The 25,086-nt window shown below is 41.7% G+C and overlaps 1 pseudogene; it reads right to left on the bottom strand.

Moving 5' to 3' along the window:
* Window positions 1–25,086, bottom strand: part of LOC142150793 (apoptosis-resistant E3 ubiquitin protein ligase 1 pseudogene) — a 34,124-nt pseudogene extending 9,038 nt beyond the window's left edge.

Here is a 25,086-nt window from a genome sequence, read left to right as displayed (position 1 = left end):
GGTGGGGGACTGCAAGGTCCAGGGGTTGAGAGACTCAGGAGCATCCCTGACCCTGGTGGAGCCTGATATAATTAAAAGATCCCAAGTTATGGAGGGACAGCAGGTTTGGATTTCCACGGTGGGGGGCCATCTTGCAGATATTCAAGTGGCCCGGGTACATTTGGATTGGGGGGCGGGATTTGGAATGGTGGAGGTGGGCATCCTGGATGGACTACCAGCAAAAGTGATTTTGGGGAATGATTTGGGCCAGGGATTGGTCACTCACTTTGTGCAAGCTGTGACCCGCAGCCAGAGCCGAGTGCAAGCCACAGCTGCACAAGAAGCCGCAACGCCAAGGAGACCACCAAGACTAACCCCAGAAACCAGAACCCTGGAGCACTGGTCACATGTGGTCGTGTTCTGATTTCCTTAGACGCTGAAAAAGCTTTTGACTTAGTGACGTGGGATCACTTATACGAATCTCTGAGAAGGTTTAATTTTCCAGAAGCTTTTATATCAATCATTCAAACACTATACCATAATCCCCAGACGGAGATAATTGCAAATGGACACATATCATCTCCCTTTAAAATACAACGAGGCACGCGCCAGGGGTGTCCCTTATCCCCACTGCTCTTTGCAATTGCGTTAGAGCCATTGGCTATAACCCCTCAGGGAGGACCCCAATTATTTAGGTATACAAATTCGCTAAGAATCATGCAAATTAGTGATATTTGCTGATGATATGCTATTGATGGTTACACGCCCAGAAAAATCTATCCCCACAATTGTAGAGATAATAGAAAACTTTGGATCCTTTGCAGGTTATAAAATTAACTTTCAAAAATCTGAAATACTCCCTATTTCACACACTGCAATGAATCCGGACGAAATTAGAGCTACTTCAAATTTCCGATTTGTAACACAGAAATTAAAATACTTGGGCATTTACATTCCATCATCTCTGAGTGACCTTTACAAACTAAACTATTCTCCCATTATTAAGAAAATAGAATTTATGCTAGCTAATTGGAAAAACCTTCCTTTGTCGTTATTTGGTAGAAATGCTGTGATTAAGTCTGTTATTTTTCCCAAATTGACGTACCCGATGCAGATGCTCCCTCTCTGTCTTACAAAAACTAATGCGCAAAGTTGCACCAAACTCTTTACTTCCTTTCTATGGGGAGGTAAGCGACCCAGAATTCACAATGCTAAACTTAAACAAAATAAACAAAGAGGTGGAATTGGTTTCCAGGATGTGATGGCTTTTATGCTCTTCTCTTTTCCGTTATGCTGCAGGTTGGTTATTGAGGCAAAATTGCTTTGTTAATCTGCCCCTAGAAAACGAACTAGTGCACCCATATTCACTGGCGGCACTCCTCCACCTTCCGAAAAAATTGATACCAGAAGAAATATTGCAAAACGTCTTATTTGCGGATACTTACAGGGCATGGAATGTTATCACGAAACGCTTAAGACATCCTCGTTCTACTACACACTACGTTACTATTTGGGGCAATCCTGCGTTTCCTCCAGGTCTAGAAAATGCGGAATTCTCCACTTGGAGAAGCAAAGGTATTGCCTCAATAAAAGATGTATTCGACCCTGGAGGCATCCTATTCCCTTTCCAATAACTTAAAGAAAAATTTAACCTGCCCAATTCCCAATTTTTTATGTATTTACAACTACGCCATTACATCATGACACATACAGATAACAAACTATCTCTCTCCGCACCTTTTACATTTCTCCAAGAGACAGAAATTCCAAATTAGATTCCTCTATCAGAATCTTCTACCGTCTGATATACCCAAAATTTGGACTAGGACACGTGGATCCTGGTTGAAGGAATCTCCTGAATTTAGTCCTGATATAGATCTACTCAAACATAACGAAAACATTTTGAAATGGCTTCATTCTACAAGACTACAAGAGACCCATATAAAATTTATTAATCGTACCTGTATATCACAATGCCAAAGGAGATGTTATGTTCCGGAGGAGTCAGGGTTCTGTCCCAAATGCAAACATGCTTGTGCATCTTTTTACCATAACATCTGGCAATGCAGAAAGATCCAGAAATTCTGGAATAAAATATTAAGCTTTTTATCCTCTGTCTTAGATACTCCTCTCCCAAGTGATAGAAGGGCCATCTTCTTATGTCAATTTGAAAATTGGGTACATCTCATTCCATCCAGAGATTCCCAGGATGTTAAGCCATTTATGATGGTTCTAAACTGGTAATTTTTCGACATTGGATTAAAAAATCCCCCCCATCTTTATCGGAAGTGAAAAGTGAACTTTTTAATACACTGTATTTAGATAGAAGAGCCACCTTGCCAGACATTGAGAAAGGGGTAGAAAGATTCTACAAGAAATGGGGCCCTTTTATTGAATCTCTCCCTCCTAATACCCAAGAAGGAATTTTAAAGATGTTTGAAGACACAACATGGTCGTTGCACTGTGCTTTGGGGAGTAATTGACATAGATGTGAGATGTCTGGAGTTGTTGATGTGGGATTTTGTGTAGGGGAGCAGCCTTCTGCCCCCCCCCCCTCTCCGTTCCTTGTGCTCACCCACATCCTCGTTTATATCTGATTTTTAGATCTACAACCATGTGGACAGGGTGGAGTAGTAGGTACACTTCCAGCCACTGTACTATATACTCGGGAGTTGTCCACGGTCGCCTGCCTGTTGCTGTTGTTAAAGCCAGTATTATTTTGTGTTATGTACGTTATCGTATTTAAATGAACACGTCCAACTCTCTTAGATGAATTATCATTATAATTTGTCTGATATTAGACTCACTCCTACTCGATGGTAAAAATAAAAATAAGAACGTTTAACTTCTAAAATTGATCTTTATTGTTCTTAACATGACAAGATATAAAATATTTTAAGTGAGCAGACAATGACATTTATTGAATGTAAACAAAATATTGTTCAACCTCTTGTAACATATTCTTGTCAGTGAATATTTAATGTTGAATATTATTTTCCTTACTGTATCCTGTATTTGAAAAATTTCTAATAAAAACTGTTATAATAATAAAAAAAAAAGGGGTGTGAAAAAGTGGGTGAGATGTCTCAATAAAAAGGGATGTCATTATGTTGGGTGAAAGTGATCTCCATTCTGCCCCCAAGTAGGAGGTAAAAAAAAATAATTTTCGCATTCATTCGCCTTCAAAGGAAGTTTGTATTAACTAAGGGATTCAGATTTGCCCCTGCTAAGTCGATCAATAAATTTGATATATTTGTTGACATACAAAAATTGTTGTGGAAAAATGTTCTGACAAAAGAAAGTAATGTAGTTTTTTCAGAAGACAACAAAAATACAACTTCAACCTCAACCGAAATGAAAAGACATCCCTGAAAAATCTTCAGAAGAATTTAGATTTGGCTATTAAACCAGATGATAAATGTGGAGTTGTGTTTATCTTAGATAGAGTAAAGTATGTAGAAGAGACCTAGGCAACTCAAGGGGAGGGCTGGCAAATTTTAGCCTGGGGGACTCAACTCAGCAGCCTATTAAAAATATTTTAAAGAAAAAAAATGCAGGTGGCCCAGTGACACAACACATGGTAGCCCATTATGGGATCAGCCCGGGGGGGATGCCCCCTACCCTCCAGCCCAGCCTTTCCCTATCAGGGATGGTATCACACATGAAGTGCAAAAAAAACAACCCTACTAAATCTATAAGATCTAAATAAAAGGTTCTTCTAACTAGATTTAAAGAAAAGGGTGAAGTGGTAGAGTATTTAACTATTCATTAACCCTCCACTATGGTAAATTATGTTTTGCCTAAGATCCACAGAGGTGCTACAAATCCACCAGGCCAGCTAATAGGGTCAGGCACAAAAATCATTGACTGTGGATTTTTCAGAGGTAATTGATCATTATCTGCAACCATTGGTAGTTAAAAACAAATCGTATTTAAAGGACATGGGTGACATATTGGAAAAACATCAAATGGGAAAGTCATTTCTTTTAGTTACAGCACATAAAATCCTTACATACATGTGTCAATCATGAAGATGGCATTAGAGCCATGCAGCTTTTTCTTAAACAAAACAATATGAAACAAGATATTAAAGGTTTTATTCTGGAAGGGTTGAATTCATTTTTACAAATAATATTATTTCTTTTTATGGCCAGCACTACTTACAGCGCATTGCAACGGCGATGGACACTAGGTTTGCCCCAAGTTATGTGAATTTATTTTTAGCCCACTGGGAAGATCATCAAGTATAGAGTGAACATTCTTTTGGTGTATACCTAGTGTCCTGGACTTGGTATGTATACGACATCCTGTTTGAGTGGTGATAGATTAAATTTGGAGTCCTTTTGTGAGTCACCGAATCAAAATAATATCAACGTGCAGTTTACTGTACATTTTAGATCAGCAATAAGTCTGTGAATTTTTAGTTTTAACTTTATACGTATTTAATGATTGCTTATATACCAAAACGTTCAAAAAACCTACTGATTTTAATTCATATATATTGGCATCCAGTGAGCATCATCAAAGGCAGCTAGAAAATATTCCAGGGGGCCAATTTATCTGATTTAAAAATAAATTGTGCTGATGAGATCATTCTAAAGGAACAAACATAGGATATAAGAAATAAATTTCTGAATAAGGATTGAAAACCTTCTACAATAGATAAAGCAATTGATAAAGTGCCAAAAATAAACCAGTGTTCCTGTCTTTTCTGTTCTCTGTTTAATTAACAATGAATACTATTTTCACTGTAAAATTGTAGATGAGTGTGACATTGTCAAAGACCTGTTTCAAGATTAACTTGTGTCTTGTTTTTTTTATGTATTAAATTTGTTTTTATATTTATGTAAGCCGTTTGCAATTGTAACCGCCTTCTATAAATACTGGAAGGCTTGTTAGTGTACCCTATCACCTTGAAAAAGACTGTGATGTTGAAACATGTTGATGTACTAAAAGGACCAACGAGTTTGATCAGTTACCGTGAATTATAAGTGGCTGTTATTCCATCTTGGAGCTCATAAATGTTATCCAGCTCTATATGCTTCATGACCACTTGCCGTTACCTGTTTGGTATGGGTCCTATCAATCACATTAAATATATGTGTTTTAACCACTGATTTGTTTTTAATCTATATATGTGAGTACATAGATTGTGTCAATATGTTATTCTTTTAAGAAATGGAATTACGTTAGATATCTCTTCCATCCCTTTGCCTTTACACATATTATGAAGGGGGAAATTGGGGCTTGGCGCTCTATTAATCCTCATTAAACTAAGAATTTTCACTTGATTTAGAAACCTGGATTTATTCTGCCTTGGACCTAATGAATTCCACAAGAGGAGATTCTAAAATGCATCTCTCCTGTCAGCATTATAACAGCAGGGGTTATTTGTGCAGTTTGATCAGTGGAGTTTTATTGTTTGATACTGCCTATAATCTGTTCATTGTGTAGGTAGTAGAACAATGATTCAACTTTAGGTCATTTAGCAAGCCAAACGGAATTACACTATTAGTCAAGTCTCTAATTGCTTTGTTTTTATATGCGTGGTCTATGGAGAGACAACTTTATTATTATAAGGGATTCCTAAAAAAGAAGGCAAAAAAACAATTGTGGATCAGAACATTTTATGGAGATTCAGTTTGTGCTCAATGATCTATTGTGGAGCGTGTGCTAAAGATATCTTCTATTCTAGCGAGTAAATGCACAAGTGAAATAGGGAATAAAGACGAAATCTGTACATCTTGGAGTTTTGTTATGAGATTATTGAAAGTTTCTCTGAGCATTGCAACTGAGTTCTTAGTTACTTTATACTTGTTTTTTAATCAAGCCTTGTTTAAGCAGTGCTTTGGTATATTAAGAGCGACTTTTCTGCTTTTGTACTTATTTTGTCATAGTTAGTTGTGGCTCTGTTAGGATTGTGTACTGGCTGCATTCTATTGTGTGCCATTTGATGTGTATATATTCCTTGATTAATAAAATATGACTGTCTTCATATTTTCAGTGTAGTCTATTTACGGATTTTTTTTTATAATTTATAATTTCTATGAATTGATTCTTGAGGCATATATGGCCATTATTTTATGTACTGGAATTATTAGCTGCCAGGAACTGCATCACTGGGGGTATCAAGGTCCGATTTTTTCAGCATTTTAAAATCGTGGCAAATCGCGGGTGATAACCCGCAATTTTAGTCTTCAAGTCGCCAGATGTATTAAACTGCAATATTTACTCTGATCTTAAAAATCACTGGTCATCTCTCGTGATTTGCTGTCAAACACTCAAATGTTTAGCAAACTCTCCTGTGCTGTCCTCATCTAGTTGCGAGATTAGTAAAACACATCACTGTTGCACTGCCCTGTCTATAGAGCCAGAGGACCGGTTGCTGTCAAATGTTTAAAACTAGAAAAACGTTTTTTTTAAAAAAAAAGTATGGGGTCCCGCTGCCCGACCACTATTAACCCTAATGCTGCCAGACTACTGCTGGTTACGTGTAAATCGGGGGGAAGATTTGCACGGGGTCCCCCCCGATTTTCACATAGCCAGCACTAGGCAAACCAGCCGAGGTGGGTGGCACTATAGCAGTGGGACACGCGGCAGGGGTCCCCCTCCCATAATGACAAACCAACCCCACCCAGGCTGTTCAGCGCTGTGCTGGATTCCCCAGCCCTGAAAGCACTAGGGCTCTTCCTACCCCAGTGGGCTGTGGGTAATAGGGTAATAACGCCGAAAATAATGTAAAATAACAAATGGACGCCATTTTGGTTTTTGGAACTACAAGTCCCAGCCTGCCCGGTCTGCCCTAAACAGTCTGGGCATGCTGATGCTTGTATAAATACAACCACCAGCATACCCACGGCAGCCAGGGCATGCTGGCTCTTGGAGAACCACAAGTGCCAACATGCCCTGACACCCATGGCTGACTGCGACCTGTAGTCCCACAAAATGTTAAATAAACCATAACTACCTGTTTACAACCACACACTTTTAATAAAAATAATAAAACCCCCAAAAAAACAATACATACCTTAATTCATACCACATACATTTATTAAAAATAAGAAAACCCCGGAATACTCACCTATTAGATTTATTCTTCTTTCGCCAGCAGCTTTTAATCCAAAAATGTTTGAAAACCAAGTTCAAATTAAATTTGTATCCAAAGTCCCTGCTTGAAAACCAAGTCAAAATAAATTTGTATGCTAGCAGCGATTTTTAAAGCAAACTCAGGAGAGTTTGCTTAATCGCAGCTTCATACATTTGAGACTTGTATAGTGTGAGAAAGTACAGCATTCACAGGAATTCCGACACAGGTATGCTGAACCATTTAACTGTTTATTGGCAGTTGTCAGGATGGTAAAACAGTTCCAACGCTGGTTCAGCAATCATATCAGAAACAGTACACAAAAATCCCCACCACCTACCTCTGGCTAGACATTACTTCCCTGTCTGCAAGCCGGCCACTTACTGGCATCGGTGGTCCCACCCACACATACAGACAGTGGGTCTGATTCATTAAGGAACTTAAATTAAGAAGTTTCTTATTTAAGTCTCCTGGACAAAACCATGTTACAATGCAATGGGTGAAAATTAGTTTCTATTTTGCCAATAAGTGAAATACTGACTGTTTTTTCATGTAGCACACAAATATCAACTTTAAATTTCAGTGTACAAATAAGCTATTAAGTATTTGTGTGCTACATGAAAAACAGTCAGTATTTAACTTATGTGCAAAACAGAAAACTAATTTACACCCCTTGCTTTGTACCATGGTTTTGTCCAGGAGACTTAAATAATAAACTTCTTAATTTAAGTTCCTTATTGAACCAGATCCAGTGTCTTTATCCTCCACCCAAGCACTACAAATCACTGCAAACCAATCACACCCATGTGGAACACCTGTGTGTATGTGCTAAAAGAGGATCCCAGGGAACCTTTAACCCTGTCTGCAGCCTGCTGCTGCAGACTAGCTGTCTTTTTTTCAGTTCCCTTTAGGGGAACTGTGGCAAAGAGGCATATTTGCCACATACCCCTCCCCTTAGCGTCGCCAACCTTTAATGATGATGACAGTGCAGAGAGTGCATCTCGGCGGGAAAGGGTGTCTGCATTTGTGTGCAGACTCCCTGGCCTATGCTCCACTGTGAAGTGGTAGGGCTGCAGCGCCAGGAACCACCAAGTTACCCGGACATTCACCTCCTTGTTCCTGTGCATCCACTTCAGTGGATGCACAGGAACAAGGAGGATGCACAGTGGCCAAGGTGAATTCCCAGGATGCACAGTGGCCAAGGTGAATTCCCTACCCAGGAGGTGGTACCTGAGAGCCTCGGTGGCCCATTTGATGGCTAGCCACTCCTGTTCCATCGTGGAGTATTTCTTCTCCCTGGGCAGAAGTTTGTGGCTCAGAAAAAGGATGGGTTTCTCTTTCCCATCAAATCCCTGCGACAGCACGGCACCCAAACCTACTCCAGAGGCATCCGTTTGGAGATACAATCTCCTGCTGAAATCCGGCGCTTGAAGTATTGGTGCCGAACACAGAGCCACCCGATGATCCCGCCAGGCCGCCTCCACTGCTTTTGACCAGACCAACTTGCCTAGACAAGTTTTTTTTAGGAGCTCTGTAAGAGGATCAGCCCTAGTGACATAAAGCGGCGATAGTAGCCCATTAGGCCCAGAAAGGTTCTTAGCTGGGTCTTCCACACAGGGTTGGGCCAATCTTTGACAGCCTTTACTTTATCAAATTGGGGTTTGACCTGACCCTGTCCCACAACATACCCCAAGTATTTGGCCTCACACATAGGCAATGCGCATTTTTCCGGATTGGCGGTTAGACCCGCCTCCCTAAGCGAGGGTAATACTGCCTCCACTTTGGGTAGATGTGTCTCCCAGTCCTGGGAGTGGATGACTATATCATCTAGGTATGCATCTGCCTACTTCTGGTGTGGTTTTAGGAGACTATTCATGGCTCTTTGGAAGGTGGCGGGAGCCCTATGTAGCCGGAAAGGCAGAACTATATACTGGAACAACCCATCTGGGGTTGAAAAGGCTGTCTTAGGCTTTGCAGATGGTGTTAGGGGAATTTGCCAGTTGCCTTTGGTTAGATCTAATGTTTTGAGGTACCGACTATTGGCTAAGGTTTCCACTAATTAATCAATGCGGGGCATCAGATATGTGTCAAAATGGGAGACTTCGCTTAACTTCCTAAAAACTTCCTAAAGTTGTTGCAAAAAAAGAATATTCCCGTTCGGCTTGGCCACTAACACAATTGGATTCCTCAATGACATCAAAGTCCAACATTTTCCTAATCTCCTGTTTCATAGCTACACGTCTAGCTTCAGGAATGCGGTATGGTCTTACTCTCACCACCAAGGTGGAGGTGTAACTATGTCATGTTCTATGAGAGTGGTATGGCTTGGCACCTCAAAAACACATTAAGGTTCCTCTGAGCCATTTCCTCAGTCTGTCGTCTCCACTCCGGGTACAGATCGTCCCTCATGGGAGCTTTGTTTTCCTGCGGCTTGTGGCTCCTCCCTATCATGCCAAGATGTCAGCAAGTAGACATGTTATGACTGAATAGGTTTTCTCATGCCTTCCTGCCTGATTTTATAATTAACAGATCCCACAGCCTCAATCACCTAATATATGGCCCCTGCCAATGGGTGAAGAGCTTACTCTCTTGTGTGGGTACCAGGACCAGAACATTGTCACCTGGTTGGAAAACCCTAACTACAGCGGAATTATTGTAGTTTCTTTTTTGTCTCGCCTGTGTCTCATGCATATGTTGTTGTACCAAACGGGTGATCTTCCCCAACCTGTCATACAATTGGGAAACAAACTGGATCACTTTGGGTTCTTTTGGACTCTGTTGCTGCAGCCCTCCTTGAGAACATCCAAAATGCTCCTTGGCTGCCTGCCATACAACAATTCAAAGGGACTGAACCCGGTAGATGCTTGAGGCACCTCCCTCACTGCGAACATTAAAAAGAGTAATAGTAAATCCCAGTCCCGTTTTTCCTGTGCCACTGTCTTCCTCACCATATGTTTGAGTGTCCTATTAAATCATTCCACTAACTCATCAGTCTGCGGGTGATATACTGATGTGTGTAACGTTTCTACTTTTATCAACCTGCATAGCTCTTTCATTAGACAGGATATAAAGTGAGTACCCTGATCAGTCAAGATTTCTTTGGGGATACCCAACCTGGTACAATACAGGAGGAGTTCTTTTGCCATTGTACCGGACTTTATATTGCGCAAAGGTATAGCTTCAGAATACCTGGTGGCATAGTCCACTTTGACCAATACATACTGATAGCCGTGGGCTGACTTCTCTAATGGGCCTACAAAATCCATACCAATACTCTCAAATGGGGACTGCACCACAGGGATGCTAACTAGTGGGACCCAATAGTCTGGCTTCGGACATGTTCTCTAACATACTGGACACAAGCCTTTCTATTCCGTCGTACACTCCTCGCCAATAGAACCTAAGCAATATCTGCTCCCATGTTTTATCTTCCCCCAAGTGACCCCCACACAGATGTGTATGTACAGCTTTGAGAACAAGTGATGTATGGATTTGCGGCACTAACAATTGCTCTACAGTTCTACCCTGTACATTAGCAACTCTATACAACAGATCATTCTTTACCATATAATTGTTAGGCTCCTGGCCCTGATCACCAACCCACAAAACTAGATGACGGAGATCTTCGCCTATAGCAGCCACCTTTCCCTTATAGCTTGACGTGCTCACCAGTACTCGGATGCCCCCAGGACTTAGCTCCAAGTGTAGTGTGGGTTGGTAATGCAGGACCACAGCAGCGGGCCAGGAGACTGGTAGAAAGCAGCGGGTAGTCAAACAATAGCCAAGGTCAAGGGTCACAGGCAAGCAGGATAGTCAGTAAACAAGCCAGAAGTCGGGGTCACGGGCAAGGTAGCAGGGTCCAAAGTACAAGCCAGAAGGGTCAGTGTCACAAGAAAGCAGGCAGGGTCAAAATCCAAGCAGGGGGTCAAAACACGGGAGACCCAAACAGAGTATCCACAAGATAGCAACAGGAAACCAGGAGCAAGTCAGCAAACTGTAACAGCAAGCTATAACCGGCAATGAGGCTCAGTCCTCACTGCCTTAAATACTGCAGTCAGCCAGTCAGAGCCTAGCTCTGAAAACACCCACAGGACCCTGTTAATTAATTTCATTAAAACCTAACAGCCTGCAGGCTATTACTTGGACTTGCGCACGCGCCCGGCTGTCCTCAGTTGCCGGGACGCAGCACTACAGGGGGAAGCGTCTGGCCGTTGCCAGGGGGGAGCCTTGGCAACGGTCAGGACCTCGGCGGAAATGACGTCCCGGTCGTCAAGGTGACGACATCAGTAGGAAACCCATGGAGACGGAATATATGCTGGATGAACAGGATAGCCAAATCTCGAGCACTAGGAAGCCTGGGTAACGGCATGAAGTGTGACATATTGCTGAAACGGTCAACCACCACACATATGGTGTTGTGTCCTGCAGAGAATGGCAGATCGACTATAAAGTCCATTGACAAGTGTGTCCAGGGTTTTGCAGGGATGAGCAATGGAACCAATTGGCCTGCAGGACGACTCCTGGGGACTTTATTCCTGGCACAACTCTCACAAGAGAGGACATCAGGGGACAATGATGGCCACCAGACAGTACGGGAGAGGGTTTCTTACTATTATGTGCTTCTGCAAGAACCGCCTTCCTTAAATGAACTGGAACAAATAAACATCCTTCCGGAGTATTATCAGGAGCTAATCTTTGAAATCTTTGAAGTGTGGTGCTCAAGTTTTGGGTTAGCCCAGCATGGATTATGGAAGAGGGAATGATAGGCTCCGGATTTGTAACTGGAACATGGTGTGCAAAAAGCTTCTAGATAGGGCACCTGCCCGGACATTTTTAGAACCTGGTCAGTAGGTGATCACGAAATTGAAGCGGGTGAAGAACAACGACCAGTGGGACTCTCTGGGGTTCAGGCATTTGGCCGATTGTATGTATTGTAAGTTCTTATGGTCCGTAATAACAGATATTTGATGTGTAGTACCCTCTAGCCAATGTCACCACTCCTCAAAGGCCCATTTAATTGCCAATAGTTCCCTATTGCCCACATCGTAGTTGGCTTCAGCTGAAGAGAACTTACGGGAGAAGTAGGCACATGGGTGCAGGCGGTGAGTATGAAGGTCCTTCTGAGACAGGATAGCACCAGCACCGATGTCAGAGGCGTCGACCTCAAGAACAAATGTTTTTTCAGGATCCGGGTGTCTAAGGACCTGAGCGGATACAAAGGCTTTCTTTAAGATTTCAAATGCGGTTACTGCTTGGGGCGACCAGTTGTTTGGATCCATTCCTTTGTGGGTCGGGGCGACAATAGGAGCCACAACGTCAGCAAAGCCACGAATGAACCTTCTATAATAATTGGCAAAGCCCAGGAACCTCTGCACCGTCTTGAGATTATTTGGTTGCACCCAATCCAGGATAGCTTGGACCTTGGTTGGTAACCCAGGAAGGATACCTTCTGCACCTCAAACTTGCACTTTTCTAGTTTGGCGTAAAGGTGGGGTTTTCGTAATTTCTGTAGAATCTGTTTGATGTGACCCCGATGTATAGATAACGATTTAGAATATATGAGAATATCGTCTAAATAGACAACTACAAAATAGTCAAGGAACTTCCAAAGAACTTCGTTAATCAGATCTTGGAACACTGCAGGTGCATTGCTAAGACCAAACGGCATGACCAGATATTCGTAGCGGCCAGAATGTGTATTGAACGCTGTTTTCCATTCATCTCCTTCTTTGATACGGATGAGGTTGTATGCTCCACGAAGATCGATTTTAGTGAAGACTGTAGCGCCTCTTAACTGATCTAATAATATGGAGATGAGAGAAAGGGGGTAAGTGTTGGAGAGCTCCTATGTTCAATTGTAGTAGCGGAGTCTCCCAAATAATCTTGCCTCCAGGCAATGGACTCCCATCTAAGCCACAGACTATAATGGCAGATTTGAGCTTAACGGTCGGAATCCCAGCAGAGTGATCAAACCCAATGTCGAGGAAGTTGCCTGCAGCTCCACTGTCAATGAAGGCGGAGAGGGCCACTGAACTGGCACCGAAAGCGACTTGTGCGGGAATCAGGACAGCATTCTTTGGGGAAACAATTTGCAGAACTATGTTCCCTAAGCATGCTCTTTTCCCAGTTTGTTAGGACAAGAGCGGGAGAAGTGGCACAATAGAGACATAGGCCTTGTGACCGTCTTCTGTCTCTTTCCTCAGGAGAGAGGTGATATGCCCCTAACTGCATAGGCTTCTCAACATCCGTTGGAACGGGAATAAATGCAGACAAAAGGGAAGATGCCTCTTTCTCTGTCTTCCTCTCCTTAATTCTCCTGTCAATTTTAATGGCGAGTTGCATAAGATTCTCTAACAAGGTGGGAGGAGGGTACTGCACAAGTGAATCTTTAATCTGCTCTGACAGTCCTAGGTGAAACTGGCTGTGTAACGCTGGATCATTCCATTCACTGTCAGGCGACCATCTGCGGAATTCAGCGCAGTATTCTTCTGCCGACCGCCGACCTTGCTTTAAGGCCCGTAGATGAGTCTCAGTGGAGGCCACTCGATCCGGGTCATCGTAGAGCAGATCTAATGCATCAAAGAAGGCTTCTACCAACTGCATGGTAGGACTTGTCTGAGGCAGGGAGAAGGCCCAAGACTGGGGATCACCCTGAAGGAGGGCGATGATAATCCCGACTCTCTGTTGTTCTGAACCAGAAGACCGAGGTCTCAGCCGAAAGTAGAGCTTGCAGCTCTCCTTAAAGTTCTGGAACAAGGCTCTCTTTCCGGAGAACCGGTCCGGCAGGTTCAACTTAAGTTCACAGGTGGAACCTGAAGTGGCTTGTGTGGTCCTTGAGGCCTCTTCTTGAGCGGACAAACGCTGGGACAATCCCTGAACCATCTGTTACAGCGTCTGAATTTGGCCAGCCAGAACTTGAGCTGGAGATAAGTTGGTTCCGTTTTCATCCATTCCGTATCCTGTCTCCAGAAATTCAGTATGGCCGGTTATAATATTAGGCTGCTGGCCCGGATTACCAACCCACAGAACTAGATGACGGAGATCTTCGCCTTTAGCAGCCGCCTTTCCCTTAGAGCTTGACATGCTCACCGGTACTCGGATGCCCCCAGGACTTAGCTCCAAGTGTAGTGTGGGTTGGTAATGCAGGACCACAGCAGCGGGCCAGGAGACTGGTAGAAAGCAGCGGGTAGTCAAACATTAGCCAAGGTCAAGGGTCACAGGCAAGCAGGATAGTCAGTAAACAAGCCAGAAGTCGGGGTCACGGGCAAAGTAGCAGGGTTCAAAGTACAAGCCAGAAGGGTCACTGTCACAAGAAAGCAGGCAGGGTCAAAATCCAAGCAGGGGGTCAAAACACAGGAGATCCAAACAGAGTATCAACAGGACAGCAACAGGAAACCAGGAGCAAGTCAGCAAACTGTAACAGCAAGCTATAACCGTCAGTGAGGCTCAGTCCTCACTGCCTTAAAATACTGCAGCCAGCCAGTCAGAGCCTAGCTCTGAAAACACCCACAGGACCCTGTTAATTAATTTAATTAAAACCTAATAGCCTGCATGCTATTACTTGTACTTGCGCACGCGCCCGACTGTCCTCAGTTGCCGGGACGCGGCACTACGGTCGGGACCTCAGCGGAAATGACGTCCCGGTTGTCAAGGTGATGGCCGGGACGCCAGAGGGCACCAGTAGCGAGCCGCGGCGGCTGTGAAAACCGCCGCAGCTCGTAACAATAATAGGCAATACCTTCTGCAGGCTTGTTAGTCTTCTCAACCCCATTAATCTCAATCACATTCTGATAGACATTAGTCAAAGCAACATCTCCAAGTTGGTCTCAGCCAAAGTCTCTTAGTGGAAACAAGTTAGACAATCCTGCTCAGTCTGAGTCCTCATTGGGAGGCGTAGCCGCTTCACCCAAGGTCTCGCCCACAAATGATGCCAGGGTCTGGTTATACATTGATACTTGTGCAGCTCTTCTTTGTCTATGCTCTCACCTCTTAGGAGGTGTATTTTCCTGAATTGTCTAGTACAGGAAGGTATTTATGGTTCAGGTGTTTTAAAAGGTAAAGAGTTTGGTCTCATATTAAAGCTTATTTCACCAGCATTAACCCGGTGTGAACGGAATAGCGATCGCAAGATACAAGCAATATGAGATTAATGCTCAAAAATACTTTTGTGTGGGTCAGTTTGAACTGGTCATTCAGAGTCAAATCATGTGAACAATAGGGTGGGGGAAGTTTCCCTTTACCCTTTGTAAGGATCAAATGAACTGACCTATAACTTGCAAGGAACTGGAATATCATTAACCCTGGATCAATGAAGACCTCACTAAGTGTTTGTCACTCACCGGACTGTTAGTGCCTCTAGGTTGGGACATGGGTCTCTCTCGCTCCTGCCGGCGCCTCTCCTGAGCCGCGGCCGTCCGCCATTTTGACTAAGATTGCGCATGTGCAGAAACCCTGAACCGTTAATACCTCGCCTCTAGTCTCATTAGTTAATTAATCACCTCTCAGTACTTAAGGCACCTGTTGCCCTATTACCTTTGCCTGTTCTTGGTTCTCATTCCTTGAGACTCTGAGGTGTTTCCTGTTTCTGCTCGTGTTATCCGTTTGCTCTGGACAAGTCTCCTCTCCACATCGGTAGTAGAACCTACCCGCTGCAGACTACTCTCGCTACCTCCGTTACCTGCCTGCTCCTGGACAAGTCTCCTCTATACATCGGTAGTACAACTTGCCTATTGCAGACCACTCACGTTACTCCGTTCCACGCCTGCACCTAGGACAAGTCTTCCCTTCACATCAGTGGTACAACTTGCCTATTGCAGACCACTCACGTTACTCCATTCCACGCCTGCACCTGGACAAGTCTTCCCTTCACATCAGTGGTACAACTTGCCTATTGCAGACCACTCACGTTACTCCGTTCCACACCTGCACCTGGACAAGTCTTCCCTTCACATCAGTGGTACAACTTGCCTATTGCAGACCACTCACGTTACTCCGTTCCACGCCTGCACCTGAACAAGTCTTCTCTACACATCAGTGGTAAAACTTGCCTATTGCAGACCACTCACGTTACTTCGCTCCATGCCTGTGCCTGGACAAGTCTTCCCTTCACATCAGTGGTACAACTTGCCAATTGCAGACCACTCACGCTATTCTGTTACACACCTGCGCTGGACAAGTCTTCTCTACATATCCGTGGTGAAACTTACCAGCTGTAGACCATTCATGTTTCCTTGTGATATAGCTACTACTCTGTATGGTAAAGGGAAAAAGGAGAGTTACGCAGAAGTACCTAATAGGTTTTTAATAAAAAATGTCAAACATCTGTGTAAAATACATGTATCGCATGCTGACAATCACAAAGTTACGGTGGAACGTATACTATGTATAAACTAGCTTTTCTAAGAAACAAATAAAATAAAAATAAAAATGTAAAGATATAAATAGATCTCAATAAAAAACAGATCACATGACCTCATAATCATGTATATACATGCATATATTGCGATGCAACCCAATACACCTATCTATCACCAGCTGGTAAATATAATTGGGATATCCAGATTTAATTGGATCCTGCAGGATATAAGGAAGGCAGAGAAATTGTTTTTCCCTTTTTTTGCTTTTCAAATATATAAATACAGTTGAAATTGAACTATTACATGTACATGCAAATGATGTTTCTTATTGGAGTTTAGATCTTCAAAACACTGTCCTTATAAGGATCAAATATAGATGATATCCAGTTATCAAACAGTGCAAGGGAATAATGAAAATGCTGTTAATTATCCAGAAAGTGGAATCTCTTGTCACAGTCACTGTTAGAAAACAAATATGATCCTATATATAGAGAGAACCACACTGTGTGTGTGAAACATCAAATATAGGCACCGCTTATTAGTGCTTCAGCGGCTATTGGCAATCAAATACCACATGTCTCCGAGTATAAAAACAGTTCCGTTATTTTGGATCTAATATGAATAATATCCGGTAAATAGACAGATGAAGAGAATTTGAATATTATAAATCATCAGTAAAATAAGATCTTCTGTCGCAGCCGCGACTAAAATTCAATAACAATTCCGTATATCGAACCATAATATGTATGTTAAGCGTCCAACAGAGGTGCAGCTTCTTTCCGCTTCAGTGGCTCTATATAATCAAAAGACCACATACCTCTGGGGATCCAAATCGGCTGATGATGATGAGTGTCTGTCAGCAATGGCAAAGGTTAACCACCTTACCATAAAGCGGGTCTGTATAAAAAACATACAGCAGTTCCTTCGGTGCGCACCAAATCCGGATCCAGACACACAAATGACGTGTGGATGATAGGTCCCAATAATAATAGCGTTTCAAGCTTGGTAATAGCAATCAAATTACTCAGGCACTCAGATAGTGGTAGGCAACATAAAACAAGGTGACGCGTTTCGTCTGATGAACAGACTTTTTCAAGCAGTATTATTCCATCTGGATAGTTGCCCTTTTTAAAGGGAGTATTCCTTCATTTCATTACGTTCATCTGCTCAGATCTTTGAGGTCTTAAAGGTACAAATGTCCATTAATGCACTTAGAAAGTGCATAACACTATCTGATCTTTAGTACATATATATGAATCCGTACATAAGGATAATCAAAAACTGACAAAATATAAATCATAATAATAACACCAAAAATAAATATAATAGATAAACTAAATTAAATTAAAAAATATATAAAAATAAATACATAAATTAAAATCGAAATATCCCAATCGTTAAATTCCAAGGTTTCATTCAAACCTTCTGGGTGTAGTGTTTGTAATTTAAAAATCCATGATACCTCGCTTTTACACAATTTCTTATAACGATCCCCCCCCCCTATCTGTGGGATAAAATCTTTCTATTCCAGTTATTTTCAAACCCTTCGGATTATAACCATGAGCTTCCGAGAAATGTCTAGAAACACTGTGTTTCGTGTAGCCCTTCATAACATTTTGCCTATGCTCTCTGAAACGACTTTTCAGAGAGCGAGTGGTGCGACCCACGTACTGGAGTCCACAAGGGCACTCCAGCACGTAGATGACAAAAGTTGTCTCACAGTTAATGTATTGTGAGATAGGAAAAACCAATTTGTTCACTGTAGACCTAATATTAGTGACTGCTTTCTGAATAAAGTCACATGTTAAACAAACATTTTTATTACAACCATAACATCCTGGTTTTTTAGATGGTAACCAGGATTGGGCGTTCTTCTTTCCATTTTCTATTTGATCATTTTTATTATTTGGATCCCCAGAGGATGTAAAGGGGATCTTTAATTTGTCTACTAAAACTCTAGATAATGGTCAATTGCAACTATTGAAGAAAGGTCTCTCATTTGCTCCTAGCACGAATCCCAATTTGTTTGACCTATATACTGAACTAAACAGATATATCAGAACCTTATGTCGCCAAAGGTATTTTGCATCTAAAAATCTGAATAGGAAATGTACAGAGGGTTCCCCCATATGTCTAGATAGACATGATGATAGGGGGTTAGAAATCCTAGAGGATCTGTGGAGAGATAACAATGTTTTGGATACAACAAACTGTGATCTTGTAGCCCTTTATGATGTTAACAATAAGTTAAGTACTAGCAAATTTAAGAATAAGTCTGAATTCTATCCCGTTCATCATAGGAGTCCATCTATACAATTATTTTATAAAAAAACATTGGATGAGTTTAAGATATTGTGCAGTAAGTCCATTGGAAGAGATTTAGGGAGAAATAATTTATCTTTACAAGAAAGAAAGGCTCTATTCTCCCTACAAAATGATGTCTCAGTGGTTATTAAACCGGCGGACAAGGGAGGAGGAGTCGTGATTCTGGATAGAGAGGACTACTATACAGAAGCTCTTAGGCAACTTCAAGATGCCAAGTTCTATAGAACCTTAGATAAAGACCCCACTATTTCTTATATAAAAGAATTTGAGATTCTGTTGAGTCAAGGATTATCGGAAGGTGTTATTACTAAGGATGTTCATAACTTTCTTTTTATGCATCACCCCATCACACCGGTGTTTTATTATTTACCCAAGATTCACAAATCCCTCACTACACCCCCCGGGCGTCCCATTATCTCTGGTATTGGTTCCCTCACATCTAATTTGTTTTATTATGTGGATCACTATCTTCAGGATTGCGTTGTCTCGCAGAGATCTTACCTACGAGATACCATGCACTTTTTGAATTTGATTCAGAATATAATCTGGCGTCCAAGTTGGGTGTTCCTGACACTGGACGTTCAATCATTGTATACACATATTCCCCATCAGAGTGGGGCACAGGCAGTTAAGGAAGCTTTGACTAAGAAAGGTGAGATCTCTGGGAGACATCTTGATTTCATTACTGATGCGATTTTATTCATTCTTACGCACAATTATTTTTTGTTTGAATCGGTGTATTACTTACAAATACTGGGACGGCCATGGGCACCAGGTTTGCCCCTAGCTTCGCCAACATTTATATGGGGGCGTTGGAGGACGACCTCATTTGGGGTGGCCCATATGGGGCGAACCTGGTGCTCTATGGCCGTTACATAGACGATTTATTTATTATTTGGGATGGAGGTGCTCAATTGGCCTCAGAATTTGTTTCTTTTCTTAACACTAACACTTATAATTTATTTTTCACTCATCAGTTCAGTTGTTCCACTGCAAACTTCCTAGATATTACCCTTACGATAGAGGAAACTAGTAATAGAATTATTTCCAATAATTATAATAAGCCTATGGATTCTAATACGTATCTACATTTCATAAGCGGCCATTATAAACCGTGGATCAGAAATATCCCCAAGGGACAATTATGTAGGATTAAAAGGAATTGTACTCTTGAGAATGACTATGAAACACAGGCCAATAAAATGCAATTGGAATTTTCTGAAAGAGGATATCCGTCAGGTTTGTTAGAAGAAGCCAAAGAGCATGCTTCTAAATTAAAACAAAGTGATTTATTAGTTTCAAAGAATAAAACTCAATCTGATAACCCTACTAAATCAAAAGGTTTTGATAATTCTCTCATTTACATTTCAAAATATAACAATAAATGTCATCTGATCAAACGGATTATAACTAACAACTATAAAATCCTGCATCAGGATAATATTTTGAGCAATGTTCTGGATGAAACTCCAATAGTAGTGTACAAGAAAAATAATAACCTAAAAAACTTACTAGCACCAAGTGTTTTGAGATCTAATAGAAATAATAAAAATGATCAAATAGAAAATGGAAAGAAGAACGCCCAATCCTGGTTACCATCTAAAAAACCAGGATGTTATAGTTGTAATAAGAATGTTTGTTTAACATGTGACTTTATTCAGAAAGCAGTCACTAATATTAGGTCTACAGTGAACAAATTGGTTTTTCCTATCTCACAATACATTAACTGTGAGACAACTTTTGTCATCTACGTGCTGGAGTGCCCTTGTGGACTCCAGTACGTGGGTCGCACCACTCACTCTCTGAAAAGTCGTTTCAGAGAGCATAGGCAAAATGTTATGAAGGGCTACACGAAACACAGTGTTTCTAGACATTTCTCGGAAGCTCATGGTAATAATCCGAAGGGTTTGAAGATAACTGGAATAGAAAGATTTTATCCCACAGATAGGGGGGGGGATCGTTATAAGAAATTGTGTAAAAGCGAGGTATCATGGATTTTTAAATTACAAACACTACACCCAGAAGGTTTGAATGAAACCTTGGAATTTAACGATTGGGATATTTCGATTTTAATTTATGTATTTATTTTTATATATTTTTTAATTTAATTTAGTTTATCTATTATATTTATTTTTGGTGTTATTATTATGATTTATATTTTGTCAGTTTTTGATTATCCTTATGTACGGATTCATATATATGTACTAAAGATCAGATAGTGTTATGCACTTTCTAAGTGCATTAATGGACATTTGTACCTTTAAGACCTCAAAGATCTGAACAGATGAACGTAATGAAATGAAGGAATACTCCCTTTAAAAAGGGCAACTATCCAGATGGAATAATACTGCTTGAAAAAGTCTGTTCATCAGACGAAACGCATCGCCTTGTTTTATGTTGCCTACCACTATCTGAGTGCCTGAGTAATTTGATTGCTATTACCAAGCTTGAAACGCTATTATTATTGGGACCTATCATCCACACGTCATTTGTGTGTCTGGATCCGGATTTGGTGCGCACCGAAGGAACTGCTGTATGTTTTTTATACAGACCCGCTTTATGGTAAGGTGGTTAACCTTTGCCATTGCTGACAGACACTCATCATCATCAGCCGATTTGGATCCCCAGAGGTATGTGGTCTTTTGATTATATAGAGCCACTGAAGCGAAAAGAAGCTGCACCTCTGTTGGACGCTTAACATACATATTATGGTTCGATATACGGAATTGTTATTGAATTTTAGTCGCGGCTGCGACAGGAGATCTTATTTTACTGATGATTTATAGTATTCAAATTCTCTTCATCTGTCTATTTACCGGATATTATTCATATTAGATCCAAAATAACGGAACTGTTTTTATTCTCGGAGACATGTGGTATTTGATTGCCAATAGCCGCTGAAGCACTAATAAGCGGTGCCTATATTTGATGTTTCACACACACAGTGTGGTTCTCTCTATATATAGGATCATATTTGTTTTCTAACAGTGACTGTGACAAGAGATTCCACTTTCTGGATAATTAACAGTATTTTCATTATTCCCTTGCACTGTTTGATAACTGGATATCATCTATATTTGATCCTTATAAGGACAGTTTTTTGAAGATCTAAACTCCAATAAGAAACATCATTTGCATGTACATGTAATAGTTCAATTTCAACTGTATTTATATATTTGAAGAGCAAAAAAAGGGAAAAACAATTTCTCTGCCTTCCTTATATCCTGCAGAATCCAATTAAATCTGGATATCCCAATTATATTTACCAGCTGGTGACAGATAGGTGTATTGGGTTGCATCGCAATATATGCATGTATATACATGATTATGAGGTCATGTGATCTGTTTTTTATTGAGATCTATTTATATCTATACATTTTTATTTTTATTTTATTTGTTTCTTAGAAAAGCTAGTGTATACATAGTATACGTTCCACCGTAACTTTGTGGTTGTCAGCATGCGATACATGTATTTTACACAGCTGATTGACATTTTTTATTAAAAACCTATTAGGTACTTCTGCGCAACTCTCCTTTTTCCCTTTTGTATGTTTTGTTGGGAGGGTTAACACTACCTCCTTTTGAGAGCTGCTGCATTTGTTACCTGGTCAGAAATTGTGTTCTTTTACCTATACCCGTGATATTCATATTAGCACCAGAGATTTCTTTTGTTCTGTTGTTGACTACTCTGTATGGTACCTATTAGCTGGACTAAAGTCTACAAGTGCCTCTGTATTGTAGCTGCAAGTCGCTGACTCTTCTACTATATTGTTGATTGGTCTTTGCCTAACGTTATCCAGTTATCAAGTACTGGCCTGCTATCTGCTACCTGCGTGCTAAGGCACTTGGACACTTTCCTCATTTTATCCTGTTTACTAAACTGCTGTACCATCACAGTTCCACGGTGCCAAGACTCAGCATTTATACTATTGACATTCCTTTCCTCTATTCTACTGTATGGTTCCACTGATTCACCACACTACCCAGAGGTCCGCACTTCTGGTAAGTGTCGCTACACCTGGTGAATTCTGGGTAAAACTCCTAGTGCCCGTGACAGTGTTATCTGTACAAGTATATACAAGCATGCTGGCTTTTGTTCTATCTCTCTGAACCTGGCTACATGTGAGCATGGCTGTGTACCATGTGTTGGGCAGCACAGTGGCTAAGTGGTTAGCACTTCTGCCTTACAGCGCTGGGGTCATGAGTTCAATTCCCGACCATGGCCTTATCTGTGTGGTGTTTGTATGTTCTCCCTGTGTTTGTGTGGGTTTCCTCCGGGTGCTCCGGGTTTCCTCCCACACTCCAAAAATATACTAGTAGGTTAATTGGCTGCTATCAAAATTGACCCTAGTCTCTCTCTCTCTTTGTGTATGTTAGAGAATTTAGACTGTAAGCTCCAATGGGGCAGGGACTGATGTGAATGAGTTTTCTGTTCAGCGCTGCGGAATAAGTGGCGCTGTATAAATAGATGATGATGATGATGATGATGGACCTCGGTGAAGCTCTATAAGGAAAATGTAATGTATACGGTGATTTATACTTTCCTGCTTTATTTTAAACATCTTTAATGTGTAACAATGGCTTGCTGTAAAATCCTACTATATTTTGCAATTAAATACATTGTGCGTTGGAACCACACAAATCGCATTGGACAATGTTTTATTGGTAAGCGATAAAATTACTTAAATAGTATTATATGTAAATAAGAATATGCTATACCTAGCAGTGTATTCAGAATAAATAAGGCCACTGGAAATCATGGAGTTCGCATCATCCAGAGACAAAGGATTCAGAGACAGGAGGGTTGCTATAGAAGCCAAAGTCATACACAGAGAAGCAATCCAAAAGAGCAACATTCAGTAACTCATAGTTCAAGGAAAAACTGTTTCATTAAACTGGCAGAACTACTTGGTGAGGATGTCAGGGGCGAACGGAGGAGCGATAGCTGCTCCTTTTTTTCAGCGCTGTCTAAGAAGCGTCCGCAGAGGTGCAGTATACACTACAGCACCGCCGCGGACGCTTCTTTGACAGCGCCGCGGCTGCTGTATAGGACAGTGCAGCTATAGCGGCCACTTAGTTAGCGCAGGGGGGGTTTCTGGAGACTCAGAAACCCCCCCTGCGTGCGCCACTGGATGTTGTACCTCTGACTACTCAAAAAGGATTAGGAGAAATCCTCCCATTTGGTGACTTGGATGGAAAAGAGCTACCATGTAAGTACCATTTAGTCGCATCTTCTGATAATTTGCCAGTGTTATTGGCACCTGAGACTGTGTCTGAGTTAGAACAGAGTTGCATAAAAGGCCAGTTATCCACCCCTGTTGTGTCTGAAAATGTTGTATCTAATGAAGTAATGCAGGATACCGCATGTGTGCTCTCCAATGCAAATGATGAAACATAAACTTGCTCAACATATGATCTCACCAGAAATCATGATTACAGACTGTATGACAGAATTAATGGGAGGATAAAGGAATTGTCATGTCAGGGGCCACTAGCATGGGGCCCTGGGAAAACGACTCCTAGACATTTCCCTATACAGAATTGGCAGATGAGAAGATTGGGTGTCTGAGAGGGCACCAGCACAGCAAGGTTCACCAGCCGCACAAGCTTTGAAGCATCGCACATCAGTTCCAAATCTCGGGACCCAGGACCCCATACCAGAGGCCTGCACTGGACCATCCCATCTGGTTTACTGCCAGGAGGACAAGTCTGGGTCCAATGAGGATTCACACTACCCCGATGCACCAGAGGCGAGGGAAGTAGTGCAACACGTGGATGTGGTATCGGGGGAGGGGAGATGCTCTCCAACAAACATACAGCGGCACCCACAAGTGGTTTGGGAGGGGGGCAGAGGATTCCCCAGCAGCAAAGAATTAATGGAGCCCCCACGTTTGCCTGCCACTGGGCAGTTGTCCCTTGAGTGTATGGGGAGGGGGTATTGGATCTTTGCCAGAAACAACCTGACAAAGAGCGCCAAAGTTTTCCGGCCCCTGGGCAGTTTTCACTCAAATATGTGGGGATGGGGAGCATAGACTCCAGAAACAGAGGACATGCCAAAGGACTATTTGCAGTTAGGCGTTTAAGGGTGGACAAGGCACCCAAGGGATGTTGGACTACAACTCTATCACGGATGTATGCACAGGAATGGCCCAGTTTTAATCGGTGGTAATCGTTTTCATGATTAACACTAAACCGACATTGACAAGCCCTACAAATAAAAAACCGAATTTCTGCAAAACAGACTTACCTTGAAGCCGACGCTGCAGATCTCTGATTGGATAACCATGCTGACACCAACTTATTCTGATTGGAGAAGCGTTCGGCACTGCAGGCTGGCGTCAT

This window comes from Mixophyes fleayi, chromosome 4 (assembly GCF_038048845.1).
Source record: "Mixophyes fleayi isolate aMixFle1 chromosome 4, aMixFle1.hap1, whole genome shotgun sequence".
Taxonomy (NCBI): Eukaryota; Metazoa; Chordata; class Amphibia; order Anura; family Limnodynastidae; genus Mixophyes; species Mixophyes fleayi.
Note: the sequence above shows the minus strand (reverse complement) of the source record. Positions and strands in the feature narration are given on the sequence as shown.